This window comes from Patella vulgata, chromosome 1, assembly GCF_932274485.2.
Source record: "Patella vulgata chromosome 1, xgPatVulg1.2, whole genome shotgun sequence".
NCBI classification, from domain to species: Eukaryota; Metazoa; Mollusca; class Gastropoda; family Patellidae; genus Patella; species Patella vulgata.
This window is the reverse complement of record NC_065879.2, coordinates 51,939,106-51,958,597: the sequence shown is the minus strand read 5'-3', so window position 1 is coordinate 51,958,597 and position 19,492 is coordinate 51,939,106. Positions and strand designations below refer to the sequence as shown.

At 37.6% G+C, this 19,492-nt stretch overlaps 2 long non-coding RNA genes across 2 annotated transcripts in view; one reads left to right on the top strand and one right to left on the bottom strand.

Annotated features, from left to right (window-relative positions):
* Nucleotides 1-6,314: 6,314 nt before the first annotated feature.
* On the bottom strand, nucleotides 6,315-7,501 carry LOC126830704 (uncharacterized). The gene is made up of 2 exons (XR_008787543.1): nucleotides 6,890-7,501; nucleotides 6,315-6,585 (listed from the first exon to the last, which is right to left on the bottom strand). It is a non-coding gene; the product is annotated as an uncharacterized LOC126830704 (long non-coding RNA).
* A 5,969-nt stretch (nucleotides 7,502-13,470) lies between these two features.
* The window catches only part of LOC126830730 (uncharacterized), a 48,770-nt gene continuing 42,748 nt past the window's right edge, over nucleotides 13,471-19,492 (top strand). The window contains exon 1 of the long non-coding RNA XR_007683958.2: nucleotides 13,471-13,546. This is a non-coding gene — a long non-coding RNA (uncharacterized LOC126830730). The remainder of the gene's footprint in view (nucleotides 13,547-19,492) is intronic.

Here is a 19,492-nt window from a genome sequence, read left to right as displayed (position 1 = left end):
TTACCTACAGGCCGCGAATCTAGATGGATGACACCCACAGATGTAAATGCATGACCGAACCACGACTGTCATATTGAAACTTGTTTTTTAAAATCTTTTTTTCTTCGATCGGCTGCTTCCCTTGTTTTCAAGTTAAATGGTGATCCATTAGAAGGAACATTTTGAGTAAATGTATCATTGATACGGATTCGAAATGTAATATTTACTACCCTATGTTGTTTAATCAATTTTAGACACATTAATTTCCAGTCGTATCAAACATCATTGATAGGGACCTGCCATTTTATTGATTCCGAAATTATTTGTTAAACAAAATAAGAGGGGGGGGGGGGGGTGCGTAGGGGACTTTCGGAGTGTGTTCATAGCTGAAGGCAATACTGGGCCTATTTTTAATCATCTAGGCCCCGATCCCATTAGTGATGCCAAACGGATGAATACGCGATAAGGTCAATAACAGCTGCAAATCGCTTTCTTCACCTCATAAAAAACCTCCCCTGCACTTATTGGGATGGCGTGCTACACCAATGCAGTGATTTTCTGTGATCTGATTTGAGGTTTTATATAATCCCCTTCCCACTCTAATAAAATAAATTGGAAATCTTCTGAAATCGCTTCTAAACTATCGCTTCAGTAATCTATAAGTATTGGTGGGTGCCGTACACGAGGCAATGCATGCTTGTTCGATACCTACCGACACCACTTCTTATTCAAGGAATTAACATAGCTGACTCACTTTTGTCCTGCTATTATAATTCTAGATTTTTTGAATATAATACCAATAATTCAATTTTGGGCGCAAAATGTTTCATTATTTTGAGAAAACGAATAATTAATCAACACTTTCCTATTATCTCTTTTGACGAGTCTTATTGTATCTAATCTGATGTAATGAGTGTAATGAGTACAGCTGTATTTTTGTGACTTGTAGAAAGAGACTATGCCAATAAGTCGACATCTCGACGTTAGGATAAAAATAACACGATGATACGACAGAGTTAAGTGTCGTATGATTGCGCCAATACTGTCGTGATGTCGTGTTGTCGCGTTATGAAAAGGGCGAGATTTAACATGGCCACTATCAGCCACCATAGGAATCGGTACCTCCTTTCTAGAGTGATCCCAAAGGAAGCGGTGGTAAATAGAATATCTTCACGAGATTTATTACCGAATTGGGAAGATGATTCAAGTCAGTTAGGGTCTTATAATATTAATGGGATGTTGGTGTCGGATTTTTCTATTTATAGAAAAGGTGCATCAGATAAGGAGGAAAAGGATAAGATTTTTAGGCAAATAACTTTAGCTAACCTGAATTCTGAACAGGAAATGGTAGAAAATCAGAACAAGGATTTAAATTTTAGATTCATTCTGGCCTGGCTTAAAGTAGCTCAGTCTCTAACTCAATATCATCCAAAATCTTCAACATTGAAAACACGATTTATTTGTCAAATTAAATCAACATTCATGTCGTGATCTTACCGGAAAAAGATGGGCTTTAGATATCCAATATTTAAGACAAAAATCCACATTTTACCATTGGTACACGAATCGTGTACCATAATGCGCTTCAGCCCCAGTTGTATCAAGAGACTCGAGGGACGAGGCTAGACACATTGCACCAAATCTAACGGCGTATGTAGACTGGAATCAGGTTATATACATTCATAATACAGTATTATATGCGTTGCGATCCACTTTTGTCAATTTCTAGGTCCCAAATGTTAGCGATTTAGCTCCTTTAAGGATGGGAGTTCCCCCTTAGAAGCGGAATTATTCCTTAGTAGTCCGGCCGCTAAATATTATTGGATTCATAAGGAATTGTTTTACTTAAATGAAAAGGGAATTTTGTTTAGAAAAGACCCCGGGGTGGGTCATCTCAATTAGTGGTGCCTAAAATTGTATACAAGAAATTATTGCATTGTGCCATGATCTCCTCTTCAGCAGGACACCAAGGTCTAGACAGAACTCACAAAAAATTGGAATAAATTATTTTTGGTACTGTATGTCCAAAGATGTGGCAGCTTATTTGCAAAACTGTAGGGTTTGTAGTACTTGTAAAAAGGGCACTTTTCATGCTCGTTCAGGTTTAGTGTCATATCAGTCCGGTTTTCCCATGGAAAGGGTACATTTAGATTTCCTCCGACCTTTGCCGAAGTCAACTCGTGGTAATGAACACATTCTAATGATGGTAGATCAATTTACAAAATGGGTAGAGTGTGTTCCATTATCCTCTCAAACGGCGGAAGTAACTGCACAAGCCGCAATAGACCAATTTTTCTCTCGTTTCGGGTATAGCTTCCAAATTTTTACTGATCAGGGTAAGAATTTTCAGAGTGAATTGTTCAACGAGTTATGTCATCAGATGCAAATCCATAAAGCGCGAACTACTCCGTATCGTCCGTCTTCGAATGGGCAAGCGGAAAGGTATAATAGAACATTAATGGACGCGGTTAGATGTTTCGTAGATGAGAAACAATATAACTGGGATCAACATTTAGCTCAATTAGCTGGCGCTTTAAGGTCGTCGGTAAACAGACAGACCTGATTTATCCCAAATCGTTTAATGTTAGGCAGTGAGATAAATATTCCGGTTAAATCTTATGTTTGGGAGTCCAGAGAATGGGAATATACGAACGGCAAATCAATATTTGGTTGATTTGGAAGAAGCTGCTGCGACTTTAGCACATGAAATTGCTAGAGAGAATTTAGGGATGGCACAGAAGCGCACGAAAAGGGATTATGATATAAAATTGAGAGAAAGGGCTTATGAAGTGGGGGCGTTTGTATATATTTTGGACACTTCTACTCCCAAAGGGAAGGCTCGAAAATTAATGAAATAATGGCGGGGTCCTGGGGTAGTGATGGAGAAATTGGCTGTTGGTCTGTATCGGGTGAAAACTAGAAGTTGCCTCCATATCCGTCAAGCACCATGACAGAATAAAGAGTTGTCCGGAGATGAATGTCCCTCCTTGGACAATTCAGGCACGTAAAAGAGCTATTGAAGGGGTTAGGGATAAAACGGATAGGGATTCCCAAGGTAGGAAGATTTGCTGTAAATGTAGAAAACCATGGGGGAACCAATTTGGTTTGCAATGTGACTTCTGTTTGGAATGGTTTCACGGTCATTGTGTAAATATCACCCCTAAGGAGGCCGAAAGCATTGACATCTATAAATGTCCGAATGGCGACAGGGGTTAAGGGTAATTAGAAAATTATCCTTAAAAAAAAATATATATATAAAAAAAAGGGGGGGGGGGGCAGATATCCCTAGCCCAGGTAAGGATTATTTTTTTTTTGTTGGATATTATTTTTAGATGGACGGGTGGTTTAGAGTTATAAAAGGGAAAGGAAAGAGGAGGATGGAGAGGGTAGAGAGTTGGGATGAGGAGCTGTTGGTGTTGACCCCGGAGGAGGATGAGTTGAAGGAGTTTTTTGAGACGGAGAGGGACTGCACGAGAGTGAGGGTGTCCTTGGCTGTGTTGGGAGATGGGAGGCAGCACAGAGGTCAGCGTTGGCAGTGGAGCAGGCGGAGCAGGTTGAGTTAGAGGGGGGGAGCAGGCGGTTGAGTGAGGGGGGAGCAGGCGGTTGAGTGAGGGGGAAGGAGCAGGCGGTTGAGTTAGGGGGAGGAGCAGGCGGTTGAGTTAGAGCGAGGAGCAGGCGGTTGAGTTAGGGGGAGGAGCAGGCGGTTGAGTTAGGGCAAGGAGCAGGCGGTTGAGTTAGAGCGAGGAGCAGGCGGTTGAGTTAGGGCGAGGAGCAGGCGGTTGAGTTAGAGGGGGGGGGCCGAGGAGCAGGCGGTTGAGTTAGAGGGGGTGGGGGCGAGGAGCAGGCGGTTGAGTTGGGGGGGGGGGGTTGAGGAGCAGGCGGTTGAGTTAGAGGGGGGGGGGGGTGAGGAGCAGGCGGTTGAGTTATAGGGGTGGGGGGGGCGAGGAGCAGGCGTTTGAGTTAGAGGGGGCGGGGGGGCGAGGAGCAGGCGGTTGAGTTAGAGGTGGAGGAGGAAATTGGGATTCCCTGTAACCCGATGTTAAGATCTGATTTTGATTGGGGGGTAAATTCGGATGTGGGGGAAAGAGTGGTGTGTGGGGAAAAGGAGGTTGTGGATGCGTGTGAGAAGGATGTGGGCATTGAGAAAGTGGATGTGGGGGTACCCAAGAAACGGAAAACCAGAAAACGTGTGGGGCGAGCTCAGCTCTGCCCAGTAAGGGGATGTCACTATTTTACGAAAACTGTAAAAAGACATGTAATGATGAGTCACTTACCGGGGGTTTTTGGTTTGGGATATTCCTCTGAGGAACGGTTGTACCGTAAATTGGAGGTACTTAAAATACTGGCAGCTAGGATATCCCGCACTGGGGGCTCCTTAACCAATTTATGGAGCCTAGTGAATAGGGCGCGGGTGGTCACAGATTTACATTATCTGTCCCCGGGTGATGTCCAGGAATTTGAACGGGCATGTAGATTGTTTAAATGGCCGATTTCTCATCAGTTCACCTTAACCCCAGTGAACAGTTTTGCGGGGCTATTTCATTGGCGGGTTTTAGTGGTGGCCCTAAATATGTTGTCTCCAGAGAATCGCCAATGTTTTAAACTGATTTAGTTAGTTAAATTTCATTTCCAGGGGCAGATTTTCGGATCTAGCCCGAGGTTTATTTCCATCAGTTTTCTCTTTGGATTAGTCTTATGTTTCGGTTATTCTTTATAGTTGATCCTGATGAGGCTCGGTATTTTGTCCTGCGTTTTAGGTTTGGCAGACCTTTCTTGGTTTTGCCCTATTCCTTTCTGGGGCCTTTTAAAACTGGGAGGTGTGTTCTGTGATACTGTTTAGATAATAACATATCTGATTTATATCCTATATGTAAGGGTCGCCCGAATGCAGACTCGACATGAGATGCACGTGCATGAGGTGTATATAAGAAACCGGCGTCTAATTAGAGGTCTCAGACGACACTTGGAGCTATATCCGAACAGTCAGTAAACCTAGATAATTACCTAGACGGCAGATCGAACCAGAGAAGATTAAGAAACAAACTAACAAAACAAACTAAAGAAACAAAGACGAAGATCTCAACTCGAACAAATGACTTTGGGAAAAATTATCGACATAGTTCTCCAGTACCTCTCGCCAAATCATACTAATCCCAAAACGCCGAAATTAGTAGGAGAAAAGGGAGCCGAATTAACAAGGATTTGTCACAAGGTAAATCAGGTACAGTTGATGATATAATTTGAAAGTGAAGCTTTTCACGAAGTTATTCAAGAAGCGGTACAATCTGCAGTAGCCGGTATTGAAAAGAAAGTTCTGTCCTATTTGGAAAGCCAGTTGAGTCAGATTGAAGAGCGGTTGTCAGAGGATGAACTTACTCAAGGTAGTATCGGTCTGGATGTCGATAACTTCCATGAAAGATTTGAGGCTATAGAGGCCAATATCAAAGAGAAGGATACCGAGAATAAAATACTCGCTAATAAATTGAACAATCTAGAGCAATATACCCGTAAAACTCACTTACGCGTCTTTGGAGTAAAGGAAACCCCAAATGAAAACTGTATTGACATTGTATCTGGCATTATCAAAACAAAACTGAAAATAGACAGATCAATTCCAATCGATGCTGCCCATAGAGTTAGTCCATTTCATTTTCACGCTCTGAAAGAGACTCCGCTGTTCCGAAAACTGTTAACCCCAGAGGTATAATAGTTCGATTTTTGAGAAGGGATGAAAGGCAGCTAGTACTAACAAATCGAAGAAAACTGAGCAAGTCAGGAATTTCAATAGCTGAAGACATGACCGTAGAAAATGTGCGATTATTGGACAAGTACAAAAACATCCTCTTGTTAAATCATCCTGGTATTCTAACGGTAAAGTGCGAGCACAGGGCCACAACTATTTCCTGATCTTGAAGACCAACTTATACATAGATTGGGTGACCAGTAGCGTGGGCTAAGTAAACTACAGTTAGATTTCCGATTTACTGACGGGAATGTGAGTTATCACTCATGAACGATATAATCCACAAGTGAAATGTGCTCGATGTTGTTGCCCTAATAGTTAGTGCAGGGGGACTGCACCACACAAAATTTACACAAAAACAAATACACGGACAGGACATCATACATCAGGAAAACACAAACATAGAGACAATTAAAAAAAAGTGAATGGAATCGGGGGCTAGCCGTAAGCGTCCACTGCGCTGTACAGTCCCGGGTGTGTAGTGACACAGACTTCACTCAAATTTGAAAACAATTAGTGTAGAAGGCAACTACAGTCAATAGTGACTTGCAGAAGCAATCCCGTTGCGTTGTCCCCCTAAGTCAAACACGCGTTCAGTTTGTGAATAGGTTTATTACTTTACGTTTATTACATCGGTACGTTGCGTTAAATACATACGGGAATGAACATTGCGTTAAATACAGGAATGGACGTTACATCATTACGTTGCGTTGAAATACATGTCCAACATTATTCGTTACTAACACATTTTGTAGAAGGCTTAAACAATTCAATGCCCATTATAAACTGAGCGAAGTGAACATAAGTAGAGCAATTCAACAAACGAACTTGCGGTTCAATCAACAAACGAACATGCGGTTTCACTGAAATTATAAAAATAGCAGCGAATTACAATACTATTACAATGAATAATGTAAGTCAAAGATATAAACTTAACTGATAACCAAAGCTTTTGGCCTAATGGAATTACATTAACCTAACATTATCAAAAGACCTGCGTCTGCCTCATTTGACAAGTCGCCAAATCATACAAAACCATGTGCGCGACAGACATAACTTTTAAATGCCTAAAATCATCATATACATACGTTAGCAATACGTGAATTTGACATAAAAATGATCTACAACTTCTTATAGCATATTTACAACAATATAAAATCCACTTACAACTTGTGAGGGGACTTAGGGACGTTATTCATCGTTGCGTTTTCGTTTTTTACTGCCCAAACGGCAGCCATTTTTGCGGTTACATGGTTACGTATAGTACAAATTATGCACTAGGATTCTGCATCGTCTAATTTATGGACACCGATCAAATATTGACGCAAATAAGGACTTCTGCCGTAACATACCGGCCCCTGAACAATTTATTGTTTACTATAAAAGATTACGGTAGAAGTGAAAAACCCATAACATATCATTTTACATACAAATTAAAATGGACAAACTAAATTTACGGCATTAAACATATCAATTTGGTAACAGGTCGATCTGTGAATAACTGATGTCTGAGTTTTAACAACACCACTACGTACTAATCCGTTTGCGTCACTAAATGTTTCAATTATTCGTCCCATACACCATTGATTTCTGGGAGCATTGTCATCAACTACTAAAACTATATCGTTCACTGATAAATTACGTTTTGGCTTTAGCCACTTTGCACGTTCTTGTAGCGTAGAAAGATACTCTTTTTGCCAGCGTTTCCAAAAGGTATCCGTAAGATACTGTACTTGCTTCCAATGTTTACGAGCAAACACATCTTCTCGTTGAAAGTCACCAGGAGGTAAAATCCATTTAGTACGCATTGTAATTCTCTGTTGTCCATAAAAACTCCGGCCCCATGAGCCAACGTGGGTTCTCTATGAAATCATTTGTGGAAATTGTCCTTGAAGAATCATCAGCTGGATTAAGCGCTGAGCTCACGTACTTCCACTGGCGTGGTTCTGACTAGCTTCTTATTTCACTAACACGATTTGCGACGAAAACATGAAACCGTTTAGATTCGTTCCCTATATACTGAAGAACAGTTGTACTGTCTGTCCAAAATGTAACAGTTTCTGGAATCAAATCAAGTTCATTCTTTAACATGCGGCTTAAACGTACTGATATTGTGGCGGCTGATAATTCAAGTCTCGGAATAGTCTTCGACTTTAATGGAGCTAATCTTGATTTGCCGATAAGGAAAGCACAGTGAATCTGATTGCGATCATTTAAAACACGTTGATAGCATACTGAACCATAACCTATGGATGAGGCATCTGAAAAAATATGAATCTCTCTTTTCACAATTTGACCGAAATTTGAAGGAATAAAACATCTATTAATTTTCAATTCATCTAATTTTAGAACCTGATCTCTCCACGAAATCCATTTTTGTTTAGAATCATCTGAGATTGGATCGTCCCAACCTAGCTTAGCTGCACACAATTCCTGAAGAATCCGTTTGGCTTGTAACGTTATAGGGCACAAGAAACCCAAAGGATCGAACACAGAACCAATTACAGAAAGAATACCCCTTCTTGTGAAAGGCCTGTCTTTAAGAATAATACTGAAGTTAAAAGTGTCACTCTCGATACACCATCTCACACCAAGAGCATGTTCAATAGGCAAATCATCATAATCAATGTTTATATGTTTAATATCTTTAGCGCGTTTATTCAAATCAATGCTGTTAATAACAGCTCTGTTATTGCTGATAAATTTGGTAAGATTAAATCCACCAGCTTCACATATACCCATTAAGTCATTCGCAAGTTGAGCAGCTTCTTGCTCCGTTTCACAAGATTTCAATAAGTCATCGACGTAAAAATTGCGTTTAATTGTATTCGTTACAGCAAATCCAAAATTAATGTTATCATCTGCAGTTTTCTTAAGAGCGAAATTTGCCACACTTGGGGAAGAAACAGCCCCAAAAATATGGACATTCATCTGATATTCCTCTGGTGGTTTGTCTGTATTCCCGTTGGGCCACCAAATAAAGCGCAAGTAATCCCAATTATCAGGTGAAACGTTTACCTGGTAGAACATTTTCTCCACATCCGCCATAAATGCAATAGGGTGTTCGCGAAATCGAATAAGAACACAAATCAATGAATTTGTAAGGTCCGGTCCCTGTAGGAGACAATAGTTTAATGATACACCGTTCCATTTAGCACTACAGTCATAAACAACTCTTAGTTTATCTGGTTTCCTAGGGTGATAAATACCATGATGAGGTATGTACCATGTCTGGGCGTTTGACGCGTTTAACTGTTCGGGCGATACTTTAACCGCATAACGTTGATCTAACAAATCATCAATGAAATTAATATAATCGTTTCTGAACTCAGGGTTACAGTCCATCTTACGTTTAAGAGAATTAAGGCGTTTCAGAGCATGTTCTCTGTTATTTGAAATGTGCGCATAATTATCCCTAAATGGAAGCGGAATTTCGAAGTGACCATTTTTAAACACTGTTTTGTTTTCAACTAATTCTATGAATTTTTTGTCTTCTTGAGAATAACTAGGTTGATCACTTATATAATCTTTAAAATCTGACTCGACAATTCATTCGAATAACTTTGGGATCTCGGTTTCACGAACTGTTGTGTCTACAGCCACTTGGCGTACATACGAATCATTGCTGATATCTTTTAAGTAAATGCGATTACAGTTTACATTTTTTGATGAAAAATCAGGCTTAATTGGGTCTATTACAGTCCACCCTAGCCGAGTTAAAACAGCATACGGACCGTTGTCATGACTAGATATTACTTTCAGAGGTTCTAGCGCCTGTGGACAATTAGTTCCTAGGAGCATTCCTACTTTAACGTTAGGGAAATATTTATGTATGACTATATCACGAAGATATTCCCATCGTTGTACAATTTCTGGTCTAGGTATTCTCGCCTAGACATAGGAATTTCATCTATAGAATAAACAGGAGGAAGATCAATTGTATTTGTCCCAGATAAGTCTGAAACTTGTAAATCTTTAAGAATAGTACTTCTAGTTTTACTTTGTACATGCATTGTTCCCAGCACAATCTTAGTTTCTTCACCATTAACATTTAAGTCATTCTTTAATTCATCAGAAATAAAACCACCACTCGATCCGTTATCTAAAACTAAATAAGTCAATACTTGAGCATTATTATCTTTACTAATAACGTTAACAGGAACAACTGCCATCATAAGGTCAAAGTCATCATTATGAGTATTTGTGAATTCCTCAAATGTATCAACACAACCGTTTTGAATATCAGGAACAAAGTTAGATCATTGTTGTACGTTTTGCTGTGCGATGTAAGATGCGTTATCGTTGCGTTGAAATGCGTTTGATGCCGGTAGATGTGCGTTTGATGAACTTGTAGCATTAGCTAAGCGTTTAACTTGTGTAGATTCATGATGCGGCTGTACGTTTCTGTTGACATTGGAATAAATGTTCATGTCTTGCGTAGATGGAGATTTGTATGCACTCGAAGTACCGATATTAGATCTTGTGGAAGGAACAAAAGTTTCTAAATGAAATGCGGTGGGATGACTCTTTCCACATTTACGGCACGTCTTTTTATTTACACAGTTTCTAGAATCATGAAATTGACGTAAACAACCAAAACAAAGTCGCTTTTCTCTTGCAAAGGCACGGCGTTCTTCATACAACAGCTTCTGAAATTCAAAGCAATAATCTAAATTATGTTCCTTGGCACAAAAGAGACATCTTTCTGCGTTACTACTGAAATTTGTTGAAGGAGCACTGTTAATACCTGTGGCGAAACTTTGGTTAGGTTTAAATTCATTAAAAGACCGAGGAGTATTAGTGTCAGTTATTTTACCAAACACTGGATTTGTTAGAATGTCTACTTCACAATTAACAAACTTAACGAAGTCCTCAAAGGTAGCGAGCTTAGCGGTATATTCATCTGACTGTAAACTATACACTTTACGAAGCCATCGATCACGCATTGAAAACGGTAATTTGTCCATAAGATCACGTAAATTTTGTGGATTATTTAGCTCTTTTGAGATAGTCAATGTCAGTCATAGCGTTCAAACACAATAACAGCTGCTGCGAAAACTTCTGAAGTAAATTTAAGTTCTCAGGTTTCATAACTGGCCACTTCAAGAGTTTATTCATGTAAGCGGATGTAATTCTGAAATTATCACCAAATTTCTGACCTAATAATTGTTTTGCCCGTGCATAGCCTACTTTAGGTTCCATATGTAAGCAACTTTTTATAACCGCATTTGGATCACCAATCGTGTACTGATCCAAGAAGTAAAGTTTATCACTATCATCATTAGCATACTTTTCAATTCTATTTTCAAAGGCTTTAATAAAAGTTCTGTACTGAAGCGGGTCACCATTAAATTTATGAATTTCAGGTCTTGGGAGAAGATTTCTGCGTTGCTGATTCAGAATAAGCTCTGACAATTCTATTTGTCTCTGAACAATGTTTTCTACAGAATTGTTTGAGGCATTTACTAAAGGAGGGTTGTCACGCAAATCATTCGGAGGGGTCGTAACAGGAGGTCTGTCAACCCAATTACTCGGAGTGTATGCAGACGTAGATTTAATTTGTTGCTGTGTAGAATCTGGCTCTTCTATGAGTTTATTCAAAGCACGTTGCCTGGCTCGCGATACATTCAATTCTGTTTGTAGCTTTAAACGTTCCCTTTCTGTTTGTAGATCTAACTCTTGCTGTCTTAATCGTTGCTGTTCGGTAATAGCCGCTGCCCTGGCCTCGAGCTCGGCCTGTTTTGCATGTTCCTTCGCGACAAGTACACTTGTGTTAGATCTTGCTGAATTCTTTGACGAGGAAATAGAAACCTGATCATCGTTGATTATTAACTGTGATTTCATTTCTGGGCCTGTATCATAAAAACCACCCTCATTCCATGGAATTTCTTCAAGCCATGTATGAACGTTTCTATCCGTAGGCTTTGCCATTTTTTCGCGTTTACGTTAATATTCACAAACCAACGAAAGGGTTCACGAAAGTTTGAAACTAAAATGTAGAAGGCAACTACAGTCGATAGTGACTTGCAGAAGCAATCCCGTTGCGTTGTCCCCCTAAGTCAAACACGCGTTCAGTTTGTGAATAGGTTTATTACTTTACGTATTACATCGGTACGTTGCGTTAAATACATACGGGAATGAACATTGCGTTAAATACAGGAATGGACGTTACATCATTACGTTGCGTTGAAATACATGTCCAACATTATTCGTTACTAACACATTTTGTAGAAGGCTTAAACAATTCAATGCCCATTATAAACTGAGCGAAGTGAACATAAGTAGAGCAATTCAACAAACGAACTTGCGGTTCAATCAACAAACGAACATGCGGTTTCACTGAAATTATAAAAATAGCAGCGAATTACAATACTATTACAATGAATAATGTAAGTCAAAGATATAAACTTAACTGATAACCCAAACTTTTTTTCCTAATGGAATTACATTAACCTAACATTATCAAAAGACCTGCGTCTGCCTCATTTGACAAGTCGCCAAATCTTACAAAACCATGTGCGCGACAGACATAACTTTTAAATGCCTAAAATCATCATATACATACGTTAGCAATACTTGAATTTGACATAAAAATGATCTACAACTTCTTATAGCATATTTACAACAATATAAAATCCACTTACAACTTGTGAGGGGACTTAGGGACGTTATTCATCGTTGCGTTTTCGTTTTTTACTGCCCAAACGGCAGCCATTTTTGCGTTTACATGGTTACGTATAGTACAAATTATGCACTAAGATTCTGCATCGTCTAATTTATGGACACCGATCAAATATTGACGCAAACAAGGGCTTCTGCCGTAACAATTAGGAATACAACCCAAAGAACCAATTGTGTAATGCCAGCATGAGTCATGATCTGCTATATGCTACACGAAATACGAATGTAAGCATATGTAGTAAAATTCAACTATACAAGTAATCACATCGGTGAAATGTATAAAAAAAAGTAGTCTAAACTCTTAAATTCAATAAAGAAACATAGGGTACATGTTCCATCGTCACAAAACAAAAACAAAACTGAATACAAAGAAGCAAGTAGGAAATGTAGACTGTCTCGAGGGACAGCCGTCTGCTGACTGAGAATGACGTCATATCTTAGAAGGTGATAAAAAATCACAATAATAAGGGCGATAATCCAGATAAAATAACGTTAAAAGCTTAAAAACCATAAGTTCTAGCGACTAATCAGAATTATTAAGTTATGTAATTGTACAATATATAATAATATATTAATATAATACCCCACACAAGAAATGCAAAACAGGTATGTTGAAGAAATCGTACTATGTAAGTGTATTTATAAAGGCATAACTTTAAGGGAGGTAATTCAGACAGGGTTAAGTAACTACAGAAAATCTAAAATAAAATCAATTAAAATTGCAGCTCCAGTGTGTGTGTGGGTGTGTGTGCGTGTGGGTGTGTGTGTGTGTGTGTGTGGATCATTGAATTGGGGGACACTTGTATGCTTGCACACCAACAATTGCTGGACCATCGGGTTTTCGTGGACCAAAATCGGTCCTCGAATTTAGAAACCTGTGTAATCTACTTTCCACCCCCTGCCGAGTTTATTTTTAGAATATCTCGGTAGTTCTCGGTTAACCGTAAAATACCAACCCCATGGGTGAAAGGGTGTGTTTTCCAGCCTGATCACCTCCCATGTCAGTTCATATTCACACAGCTCAGTTACGTCATTTATCACGCATGCGCATACTGCAAGCGTATCTCCGCCATATTAATAATAGCTTAAATCACCTCGGTGGAAGTGGACGTAAAATACAACTAACAAACAACAACAATCACGGTAAGGCATCATGTTAGTCGAGTTAGAAATATTCATGTTATTTTTTTGCTGACCATTTTCCACTTTTGTTGTTCTGGTCATATTAACTGTTATGTTTTGTGTCATGTACAAAAATTGGGATCGACTTTTTCGACATAATATGCAACGTAGTAGACTCTATCAATAACGTGTCATTTAATTTAAGTTATCATCTGATCATTTGGGCCTAGTATCATTGATTCAGTCATTGACTGATTGAGTCTAGGCCTATATATATGTATTTGTATGAATGGCGAACATATTCTAATATTCTGGTGTTCAGTAGAACGAAATCTTGTGATGTTGAAATAAATTAAAAATGTCTCGGAGGTTTGTCTTGCGCCAATGGGCGATCGAAATTGACCCATGTTTTCCCTATTTCTGAAATAAAATCGTTATTTCAGAAATAGAATATTTCTATTTCATGACATAGATAGAATTAAAAGTGCACCATTGTCATTTAGCTACAATTATGTATGTATCGGTAAGGCGGAAGACGTACATCAGTAGTGGAACCATTTCTACATTGTCATTGTATTTCCCAAAGTAAAGCGATAATTGCATATTTTCTAAGAAAGTCAAAACATAATTATTTCTATATCTACTACGTACACAATCATAGGAATCATTCTAGCACTTAAAAAAACATTCACATAAAATTTGAAATAATTTCTATTCGCGGACGGTATACATGTACATGAATCACCCATTCCAAAAAAGGGCGTGTCACTGTTGCATTGTGGGAGATCGGTGAGCAAACTACTCGTAGGCAGCCATTAGCTTGCATTGGATTTTCCTGACCAAATTTCGAAAAACGCCGATTTTACGTTAATTTTCGTGATGGGGGATATTTCATATGATGTGATAGAGACACAGATGGTTGATGCACGTAAAGAATACCTCAGAAAGCACATTCTGAAGTATACAGATCGCAAAAAGGTAAAATGAAAACTCCAAAACAAACAGCTGAAACTTACCAGAAACAAAGATCCATACTTGGTAAATACAATTTTCAAAAATCTAACCAAAACTTTGGGGGCTTTCCCCAAGTCAGACCGCTCCAAAGTATGTCCGACCACACCCTAAACATGGGGCTTTTTTATATGGTCATAAGTTACATGGCTGAAACTTACTGGAAACAAAGATCCATACTTGGAAAACATATTTTTCACAAATCTAACCAGAAATGTTGGGGCTTTCCTCAAGTCAGATCGTCCTATTAAAGCCCACCTGGCCACGCCCTAAAAGTGGGACTTTTTATATGGACACCAGTTACATGGCTGTAACTTACCAGAAATATTGTTCCATGCATGAAAAATGTATTTTCGAAAATCTAACCACAAATGTGGGGGCTTTCCACAAGTCAGAAGGGCCTTAGAATTGCAGCCCCACCCACCACCTCTATATAAATCATCTAAACATATTTACATTTTAAAAAGTGTGAAATGAAATAACAGTGTTGTAATATGTGTTTTATAACTTGGGTCTTGCAGTTCCCATGGTGATCATTAGAACAGGTTATCTCTGTGCCACCAAAAATGAACTTTTTTATCTCATAATATAAATAGTTTGTACAATATAATATTCTATAGGTATACATGTATTGTATATTAGTCTTCAGTTACAATGTCTCATAGAGTACAATTATTTTGTTTTCTTCCACACAAAAAGTATGTAACTTTTACAGTCCGAACAAATTTCATTCATTTTGCAAGTTGAAGTCTAAGAACTTAATACAACATGGAAATTGAAAAAGACGATGGTAAAATCAATCCAATTGGTAATATAACTGAAATTTCCAAATATTCTGAATTAAGGCATAAAGTCAAGCAGTAATATATATAAGCATGTATATAAATTAGAGTAGATCCAGTACAAATATGTCCATGTTTACGGTACACTGTTAGAAATTTTTGTAAAATTACAGTAGTACAAGCAGTTTTTGTACATTAATTATCGGTATGTTCACCACAATGTAGTAGTTCTACCAAGTCTGGCGTATTTTAACGGAGTTTCGTGTATGTTTACAGAGTTTCGTGTCTTTTTTTACAATATACGGTGATGAAATCAAAGACACATTCAAAATCATTAAAAATACATTCTTACATATGTAATATTTCCAAACTGAACTCAAAATAAACAAGCATGCATGTAATTTTACAGATCTTACGTTTATTCACATTATTTTGTAAATTTACTTTTAGGTTAGAAATATAAATAAAATTACAGCAGTTCTCACTATAATAGTTAAAAACTAGATAATGTAATGGGAATATGCTGAAAATTTCTGTCAAATTGATCCTCTCGGAACCGAGATATTAGAGACTGGATGTTAGGCCTAGCCTCGATCATCATTACTTATTAAGTCAGTACGATAAAAAAAACATAGTCTTGATTATCTATTTTTGAATTTAATCATTAATGAGCGTTGAGCCCCAGATCGGACTCAAATCCAGTGAAAATCCAACACATAAGATGGCATCCATGAGTTGATTATGGTCTTTTCATGTTAATAAATGTCTAATTCATAGTTTATAGAACATATCAGGCCTAAAGAAAGACCTGCAATAGGCAGATTTAGCTCTTGCATAATGTATGTTTAACTTATTGGTAGTTATCGTATTCGGTAAATTTATTGTCTCTTAGCATGCAATTTTAGAGATTTTACGTTTACTCACATTATTTTGTAAACTTTCAGGTTAGAAATATAAGTAAATTTACAGCAATTAAATTTTTACCAAAAATGTTCGGAATGTTTACCAAAATGATGTATATTTACCAAGTTTCATTCTTTTTTACAATAAACTTTGATGAAACCAAAGGCACATTAAACCCCGGTAAAAATACATGCGTAATATTTCAATATTGAAATGAAAATAGCAAAGCCAGTAGGTAATTTTACAGATTTACGTTTATTCACATTATTTTGTAAATTTACTTATTGGTAAATTTACTGTCTCTTATGTAAATTTACTGTCTCTTATTTTATTTTAGTATTCCATAGCAACGAACCATTCCTAATAATTATTGTCTTATAGTATTCATTCTAATTTATTAACCATAATATGGACAATCACATTTTGTGCAATTTGGTATATTGCATGTTATATATATTTAATTTTCTTTATTTATACGATCTAAAACGTGTATTATTATTCATCGTACGTTGATCAGATTGTAAGTATGTTCATTAACGTATAAAAAAATGTTTTGCTTACTTGTCATAGATTGTATTATCTCGTAACCAAGGTCAATTGAAGACGGTTAATTAAACCGATTGGCCAGTGTTAGCTTGACTGTCTCTAGAGGAGAGTTACAATGCCTGCAGTAGACAGTACCACAAGCTTACATCTAAAATCCTGGAACGGAAGTTAAAATCATTGTGTTTTATTTTAACATTTGTCTGTAATTTTTCATTTACTGCTTTTAGGTAAATTTACATTGGGAAGTCTAAAAACAAACTTACTGTAACCGTTCATTTACTGTGTTGCGGTGAATTTACAGTTCAAAGTTAAAAAACAAACTCATGTTATTTTCCATTTACTGTTTTAAGGTAAATTTACTCACAAAGTCAAATTACAGAAACTCTGTAATATTACAGCTGAATGTTTATTTACAGTAAATTTACTGGCAACTTTTGCTGCCAGTAATTTTCATGTAAATTTACCAGATTTTTTCTAACAGTGTAGATAAATACATACAAAAATACAAATACGTCAAGTTAGAAAAATCAACCATCCTTACTTCTTTATTCTGGTAAATCCGAGGTCCCGTGTACACATTGGCGTGCACGTAAAAGATCCCTTGACAGTTGGAATTCGATATAAGAGTAGGCCGTAGTGCCGCTGTCCGGACAAAATTTCCCTCATAGCACACTGCATGGTGTATGCAGGTCTTCATTAGACCAGTTCGGAGCAAGACAGTAGGACGTTAAACTTCATTTCATTCTGGTATACATCATATCGTACGAAGGCTGGTGCTCTCTTCATTCTGGCAATGGTGCCGATTCTTGTTTTTAAGAAAGGTACTCTACAAAACTGTCAACAAATTTTAGAAATCCGTAAAAAGTCACGTGTGAAGTATGCTGAAATTATGCCCCCCAAAGTTGTATATGAGTTAACAGGATTTCATATGGAATGATGAAGAAGATTTACAGAGATATCTAAAATTCAAAAGAAACAGAATGATGAAGTACAAGAAAATGTCAATCCAAATTCCAATTCAAAATTGATGAGATCATGTTTAACATTGACTTCTGCATCCAGTTCAGGTGTGTTCGAGAAGGTCTGCCGGTTTTGCAGTAAATCAAACAGAAAACATCAAGGTCACAAACAGACAGTAATAACCTGTTTCACAAAGACAATCGAAAAAAATATTCAAGAATATGCAACAATTCTTCAGGATGAAAATATGCTTAAGAACATCCAAGATATAGATTTCATTGGCAAAGACATTCATTATCATGCAATGTGCAGAATAGAATATCAACACAGAGTTGAAAAGATGCGAGAAGTAAGCGGGTCATATGATAAAAGTGAATGACATGATACTAGGAATATACATACCAAAGCATTTGATGCTTTATGTAGTATTGTGACTGACATTATTCGAGAAAAACAAGAGGTCTACCTGTTAAATAAATTACTGCAATACTATCAGTCATGTTTATTAGAATTTGGTGGCGGAAACTATACAGAGTTAGGTATTTTGCTCAGCGATTTTCAGAACAAGCTGGTTAAATTCTTTGGTGAGAATATTTCAATTGACAGTGGGAATAAAAGATGTGGTAATATTGTCTTCAGTAAAGGTTTAAATGTTGATGACGCTGTTCGCAAGGCATCTGACAACGCCAGCGAAACTGAACATACAGTTCAGAACTTCAGAGTGTCACTTTCTTACTCCGATGAGAAATATTCAGTACGAAGAAAATGAAACTGCCAGAAAATTTAACCGTACAACATATCATAAATGGTGAAATAGCAGTACCAGACATGGTCTCCCCTTTCTTTACACATCTACTAGTTGGTCCATACTCTAATTGTGGATAAAACAAAGTCAAGAGAATTAATTCCATTATTCTTTAACCAGGGGTGGGACTAAGCCATCAAAACACCTACAACAGGGTCTTTCAATGAAAAGTCTTAAAGGCAGTAAAAAGGTTATTGAGATTCTTAATCGTTTGGGACATACATTAAGTTACAATAGAATTGAGGAACTCGAACAGAATTGACATTTACATCCACTGAGCGCAACCAAGAAACACCCATTGGCATGATGGTGTCACCACACCTATCAACTTGGGTTACTTTTAAAAACTACGATAGATTTGTTGAAATTCTTTCTGGTAAAGACACTCTTCATGATACAGTAGGCATTCGGGATTTTGTTGAGACTGACAACCAATCACCAATAATTGCCTTGTTTTCTCTTGGTAAAAGTGAATTCATTCCTTCTGGAGTAAATAGTTATTGAAGGATTTGTTTGTAGTATCTATGGGATGCTTAAAAATGGATGTCTTTCTGGTATTAAAGGCATAGAAGCAAGCCCTTTGCCACCATGCTCACAGGTATTAACTTTGAAAATCAAGAGAGCGAATTATATTTGTAGTGTCTGGATAAATGCTTCAAAGAATAATCTCCCCAATTTCCATCCAAAGAATAGAGGGTGGGTTTGAAATGATGATGGGGTGTATGAATTAAAGTGGTTTGATGGTGATGTTGCTCCCGTGTCAGTTGAGAGTATTTTCATAGATGGAGATAGTGACCAACAAAGCAAGGACTCCGATGACGAATCAAACAATTCTTGTAGTGACGATGAAAGTGTGACAGATTAACTATTGGCATCACCCAGCCACACTTACTTATTTTAAATCATTAAAATGTTATGCGTAACAAATATTTACCAATGAGGAGGAAGGATAACTAAAGT